Source organism: Marmota flaviventris, chromosome 4 (assembly GCF_047511675.1).
Source record: "Marmota flaviventris isolate mMarFla1 chromosome 4, mMarFla1.hap1, whole genome shotgun sequence".
In the NCBI taxonomy this organism is placed as follows: Eukaryota; Metazoa; Chordata; class Mammalia; order Rodentia; family Sciuridae; genus Marmota; species Marmota flaviventris.
This window is the reverse complement of record NC_092501.1, coordinates 73,514,422-73,522,330: the sequence shown is the minus strand read 5'-3', so window position 1 is coordinate 73,522,330 and position 7,909 is coordinate 73,514,422.

Sequence of the window (7,909 nt, the reverse complement as noted above, 5' to 3'; positions counted from 1 at the left end):
TGAATAAATTTAAGACAAATGAAGTGGATCTTACAACACACCTTTCTGAAATCCTGAGGAATATTAAGGACTACATTGAAAAGTTAAATGCCAATAAACCCAGAGAATGTTAGGATGATTTACATTATGAAATTTAGAATATGTGGAAGTAGTAGATAAATGTCTCTCTCTATATATGATCTACAAAAATTGATTCAAGAGAATAACTGGAAATTTAAACAGACCAATAATATGACATTATATTGAAGCAGTTATGAAAAGCCTTTCAAAAAATGCGAGTACCAGGGAGATTCATGGCTGAATTTTGCCAGACCATCAGATGAGAACTAACACAGCTACTCCCCCAAAGATTACATGTGATAGAAATGAAGGACACTGACAAATGCATTCTAGGAGGGCAATATCATGGATGCAATATCACTCTTTTAGGAAAACTGCATAAGAACAAAACAAGAAAAGAAAAATTTTAATAATATTCTTGAGGAAGATATTTGCAAAACCCTCATGGAATTAATTAAAATAATTCGAATAACACATTGTAAGCATCATACAACAACATAAAATTGGATTAATTAGAAGAATGCAAAATGGTTCAACACATGCAAATCAATAATTGCAGAAAACCACAGAGACACAAGACAAAAGTCTCATGATGACCTCAATAGGTATAGAAGAAGCCTCTGACAAAATTCAACAGTCCTTCATGAGATGTCTTAGCAAACAGAGTACAGCAAGAACTTCCTATCGTATTACAAACTCTATATATTCCAAATCCAAAGTAAAGGGCAAACTGAATGGAGAAAAATCTAGAGCATTGCCTCTAAAATCAGAAATAAGAATGAGGTGTGCATGTTCACCAGATTTCGCATTTCACCAGAGCCCCTGAAATTGTAGACACAGCAATTAGACAAGGGAAGAAAATTAAAAGAAGTCAAATTATCCCTATGTACAGATTATGTGATCTTCTTTTAGAAGATCCTAAAGTCTCTGCCAGAAGAAGTTAAGATGGGATATAGAACTTTAGCAAACTCTCTGAAAACAACTTCAAAATACAAACATGCATAATATATGTATGCAATACAAACAACCCCACTGAGACTGAAATAGGGATAACATCTCCATTTAGTAGAAGCAAAATCATACATAGGCATAATCCAATCTAAAGTGTCAAATGGCAAAATCATAAAATGAAATTGATGAAGTTTCAGTAAGAAAAAAAAGAGACATCATAAAATATAGAAACATCTAATATAAAAAAAGCAGATTTAATGTTGGGAACATATCTGTATTCAGAAAGTGATCCACAGATTTTATGCAATTTCTATCAAACCTCTGATGGTGTGTTCATGGAACTGGAAAAAATTATCCTGAAATTCATATCATTGAAAAAAAGACCAAAAATTGAAAATGAAAACTTGAAACATAAGAGCAATGCAGAATGCACTACAGTACACAATTTCAAAGCATAACACAGAGCAATAGATAGGAAAACACATGACCCTGGCATTAAAACAATCAGAACTGACTGAAGACACAGCGACAAATCCACAAATCTGCAGTCATCTGATTCCTGGACAGAAATGTGTAAGCATATATTTGAATGTGTTCTTACATTTCACAATCATAAAATGATCGTGGTGATGTTATCTCACACCGTTTCCAATCCCTCCAGAATATTCGGAGATGAATGGTAGACAAGTGTTCTCTCTGGAGAGAACATAGTCCTCTCCTAGACCTTTATGGTGCTGGCCCCTTCCCTTCCTTGATGGGTCCACTTAAATGTCACACATGGAAAGACCTTCACTGATTCCAGAATTCCACTCACCCACTTTTCCATGTCGGAACCATTTGAGTACTCCATAAATTTTAAATATGTGAGATTTATATGTCTTTCAATTATTAGTTAAAATGAATTTCAAGTGTTTCAGAAGACCCTTGTCTATAGTTACTGCTCTCCTTAACTTCACTAATTCTGTTGTTTGCAGTACATCCTTTGTGTTCACTCTCTTATTCAATCTACATAGTAATATTGCTCTTCATTAAAGACTACTTCCTATTTTTATGCCTTTTAACCTTCAAATTCACTTTTCAGCTATTAATTTGGTTTCTTTCTACTTCTTGCCCTCCACAACAGCATACATGACAATCTTTTCTTCTACCAACATCTACAAATCTCAATCCTGCACATAATTCTTTCTTGGTGCTATACTCATTTGCTATTGTGAACTACTAGGGGCCTTATATTTCTTTTTAGGATCAGTATCACCATTATAAGGATATGGAGGATGCTATGTTAAAAAGGGAAAGTGGGGAAAATTTGTTATAAGGAGCCTTACCCTCGTGTCAGGTGATGAAGGAGGAGTACCATGCAAGCTCTTGACTTTGATTCTTCTGGCAGGAGCAGTCCAAAATATACATTCTGCTCCTTTATCAGAATCATTGTTGTCACGTGAGGCTTCATTTTTTTGTTTGTCCTGGTCACATTTTGCTTTCATGAAAAAAAAAAAGTAAAATACACATGAAACTCTCTGTAATTTCAAGTCAATAAACAGTACAAGAATGGAAAGTCACCAAAGAGATTACCATCATTCTTGGATTGCCAGAAATATTTACTAACTTCTCCTTTTCCTTCCCAGTCAGTCTAGAAAGGGAAAAACATGATAAATCTAAGGAGCAAGCATTACAAACATGTTCTTCTCAGAAACACAAAGATCATTTTACAAAATTGACCACATCTGAGGCCACAAAGCATCTCTAAGTCATTCAAAATTTAGAAAATTACCTTGCATTCCATCAGATCATCATGTAATGAAATTAGAAAGCAACAACATAATAAAATATAAAAGCTTCTCTATTAACTGTAAGCTAAATATATGCTACTGAATGACTGATGGATAGCAGAGGATGTCATGGATAAAATATAAGGATATATAAAATAAATGAGAATAGTCACACAACATATCCAAAACACTGAGACACTATGAAGGTGATTCTATGAGGAGAACTCAGAGCACTGATTTCATTCATTAAAAGAATAAAAACTCTCCAAATAAATAACCTAAGATTACATCCCATAGCCCTAGAAAAAGAAGAGCAAATTAACACTAAATGTAGCACAAGATGAAAAATAATTAAAATCAGGGTCAAGTCAACGAAATGGAAACAAAAAAAAGTTTCTAATATAACAATGATACAAAAAGTTGTTCCTTTTAAAAAATTAGATAAAATTGATAAACCTTAAGCCATGCTAATCAGAGAAATAAGGAAAAAATTATTTTCTAAAATTTATGATGTATACGGAAATATCACCACAGACAACATTGGATTGTAATACAGAGGCTAATCAGAAAATATTTTGAAAACTTATACTCCAATAACATCAATCCTCTCCAAATTATTCTATGGAAAAAAAAGTAGAGGGACACTTCCAAACTCCTTCTATGAAGCTAGAATCATACTGATTTCAAAATCAGACAAAGACACATCAAGGAAACAAAAATTCAGTCCAATAAGTCTGATATACATAAAAGGAAATGTTCTTAATAAAATACTGGGAAATTGCATACCAAAACACATGAATAAGATAGTGCACCACAAGCAAGTGGTTTTCACTCCAGGGATAAAATGTTGGCCAATCGTAGGGAAAACAACCAATGTAATTCATCACATCATGACACAAAAAGACAAGAATCCCATAACTATCTCAATAGAAGCAGAAAAAGCATTTGACAATGTTAAAATTAAAAACACCAGAAACCAGGAGAATAAAAACATACCTCAGAGAGATTCATGGCTGAATTCTGCCAGACCATCAAATGACAACTAATAATGATGCACCCCCAAAGATTACATGGGATAGAAAAGAAGGAGACTGGCAAACACATAATATTTGCGAAATTATAGTAAAACTGAATAAGAATGAAACAAGGAAAGAAAATTATTTAATTATATACTTGAGGAAGATATTTGCAAAAACCCTCATGGAATACTTGAAGACAATTTCAACAACACATTTAATCATAATAGAACAACATAAAATTCAATTAATTAGAAGAATGCAAAATGGTTCAACATATGCAAGTCAATGCAGTACACCACATACACAATCAAGGACAAAAATCTCATGATCATTACAATAGAAGTAAAAAAAGCCTCTGACAAAATTCTACCATTCCTCATGAGAAAAGTCCTAAGAAACAAAGGACAGCAAGAACTTGTTATAGAATTACAACAGTCATGTATGGCAAAGGCAAAGGCAAAGCCAATGGCATACTGAATGGTGAAAATCTATGGCATTTCTGCTAAAATCAGAAACAAGAATAAGCTCTGCATGCTCACTACTCCTATACAAAATAGCACCTGAAATTTTAGTCAGAGCAATTAGACAAGGGAAGCAAATAAAAAGTAAGAAGTCAAATTATCCCTTTTTACATATTATGTGATCCTCTTTTAGAAGATCTTAACGGCTCTCCCAGAAGAAGTTAAGATAAACAAACTTAGCAAAGTAGCTGAAAACAAAATCAACATACAAACATAAATGATATATGTATACAATAAAATGAATGAAATCACGATAACAACTCCACTCACAATAGAAATAAATTTATACATAGGAATTAACCAAGGTAAGAGATTATATAACAATTCAAAGAAAACTGCATAATGATAAAAAGGAAATTGTACAAGATAAAAGAAAATATAGAGACCTCTAATATTCATGAAAAGACAGACAATATTGAGAAAACATCCACATACATAAAGTGGTACAGAGTTTATGCAATCCCTAGCAAACCTCCAATGACAGCTCAGAAGGCTGAGACATGAAGATCAAAAGTTCAAAACCAGTCTCAGTAATGGTGAGCGCTAAGCAACTCAGTGAGACCCTGCCTCTAAATAAAATAGAAAATAGGGCTGGGGATGTGGCTCAGTAGTTGAGTGCCCTTGAGTTCAATCCCTGGTACCAAAATAAAATAAATAAGTACAGAAACTTCTATAATTTGAATCTTAGAATGTGACATGAGGTCTTGGAGTGAATATGTTAAAACATAACTATGTAAAAACAATCTTGTAATTAATGTTGTACAATATGGTGAGAGTCTTTGTTTCTAGAACTGATTATTATTTGTAATATATCCTTCAGATGGACGAAGAGATTTAAATACTCTTTAATGGAAGTACTCAGAAAACATGGGGGCAATACCATTGTCATACAAATTTTGAAAAACAGATTTAAAATTTCTAAATTTTCACAGTTCTTAACAATATCTAGTGTAAATTTAGAACCAAGGATTGAAAAGGAGAAAAATCTCTACCAAAAATTATGTGATACTAAAATATAAAGTGGCTCAGAGAACGACTACTACAGGCAATGTGCTGTGCAGCTTTCAAACAAAAGTCACCATGATAATTACCAAAACTAATTAATTAAAAATTAATTTAGATCCAAATATTATGTAAGTCACATCAGTAGGACTTAGGTCACAGTAAATAAACTTAAACAAAAATCCCTGACCAAATCTCATTATTGCTCTGTAGCTGGAAGGCTCTACATAATCCAGTTCTTGTATCACTACATATTTTCCAGCTGCTACCACCCTTAAGTGCTTGCAGACCATCACTATGTACAAAACTATAAAAAGAAAATAAAGAAAAATTTCAAGTGCACATAACATTGTTTATTTTGCAAAATTCCAACATAAAATAACCAGAAGATCACTGCTAATTGTAATGGTACACACTTCACAAAACAAAATTCATACCAAGTACATTAATTTCACAATGGTGCACTTTACCTTGGTATCAGATTTATTGGTGCCCACATTGTATGTAAGCCCATCTTCAACAGAACCAGATTCCCTGGAAAATCATTAGAGCAAAAATGAAAAACAACATTGAGTGAGCCCAGGTTTTCAAAGAAATAAAAGCTGGTCAATATCTGGATATCACTATATTACATGATTTTTCTAGATTAATATAATTAACATATGACCTCTGTTTTTAAAAACATTATTTTTACCCCCCTTGACTCCACTTTTATAATCAATGGAATAGTAAAAGAAGACATACTTAGTTCTGTTTCAAAGGTGATGGCCAGGTTGACAGAGCCTGAGAATAAACCTTTTTAAAAAATGGTCCTGAAGGGTGAACTGAAAATCCAACTAATCGGAGAAATCACTGCTCTTACCTGAACTGAAACAAAAACTAGTAACCCAGATGAGATTTCTACCTCAGATACACTGTCTCTACTCCCTTGTATCTCCAGGAATCAAAGACTAAGCCACATTAACTTGAAAATGGCACATATAGTTCCTCAGCATGGAAACGACTTCCTGAAAAGAATCTATTGCTCCCCTTTATCCAGAAATATCATAGGGAGTTACTTACAATAGTAAAAAACAAATGTGTAATGTGTTATTGACAATACTTTTCCCTGCAAGTTGGAGGCATTATACATTATAAAATGCAACTCATGATCTTATATAGGTCCTACTTTATTCAGTACCACATTAAATACCAAGTAATTCAAAATTCTGTAGGCATTCAGACACTCAAGAGGAAAGATTATTGGCAAAGTAGAGTTCTGGAAGCTGTACCTCTGTTTCCCTAAGTACTATCTAAATAAATTCCTTCCTATGTGCTCCCACTCCAAAGGCCATCTCCTGCAGGACTCAAAGACAATATCCTACTTTTAAATCTTCATCCTATGAAGATGAAGATTTCTGAAACAAGGTTGGGCTCAAAGGACAAAGTTAGAAGATCTCTCTTCCTGCTCCTGGAAAACGAACTAAATGAGTGTCAGTCACTGACCTCACTGTGAACATGTTATACAGCTACTCAACTGAAGCTTCATGATGGCTCTGCCAACCAATCACAATCATGCCCGACCCTACATAGGAATGGAATCAGTGAGTTGGATGAATGTGAGCAGACATCTGTTCAGGGAAATAGAAAATTGAAGTTCAGGAACTTCAAGCCCCATGATGCTTGAGGAACTCTAACCCTTCCTCACATTGCTCTCTGCTCTTCCCAGTGGCTCAAAGAATTTTAAGATCTTTCCACAGAAATTTGGATTTTGCCCATTCCTCCAATAAAGCAGAAAAGCATGCAACAGCAACCTCCCTTGGGCACCAATTTTTAAATATGACTTTCTAGATAGCTCCCAACATCCTCTGTCATTCATGTTTGTTTGGTCTTTAACAAATTGGCCACAAAACTTAATATTCTGATCTCTTTCTCAAAACCTATGCCTCCAAAACTCAGTATGTTCCTCTTCAAACTTGTCTTTCCTCTATTGCTTCCATTCTGATCCTCTGGATGGCGATCATGCACTACCTTTACTTTCACCTTCTTCAGTTGGGTTCAGTTGAGTTCACTAGACAAGCTCTCCTATTCTGTTGTTAAAACACTCAGCTATGTGCAAATTAAAACTACTCTGCGATTTCATCTCACTCCAACCAGAATGGCAATTATCAAGAATACAAGTAACAATAAATGTTGGCAAGGATGTGGGGAGAAAAGGTGTACTCATACACCGTTGGTGAAACTGCAAATTAGTACAACCCCTCTGGAAAGCAGTATGGAGATTCCTCTAAAAACTAGGAATGGAACCACCATTTGACCCAGTTATACCACTTCTTGGTATATATCCAAAGGATCTAAAATCAGCATACTATAGTGAGGCAGACACATCAATGTTTATACCAGAACAATTCACAATATCCAAGTTATGGGGCCAAGCTTGGTGCCTTTCTACAGATAAATGGATAAAGAAAATGAGGTATATATACCTAATGGAGAAATAGCAGAAATGAATGACTATGAAAATTTTTAGTAAATCGATGGATCTGGAGACTATCATGCTAAGTGAAATAAGAACCAAAGCTTGAATATTTTGTTTGACATGTGGAAG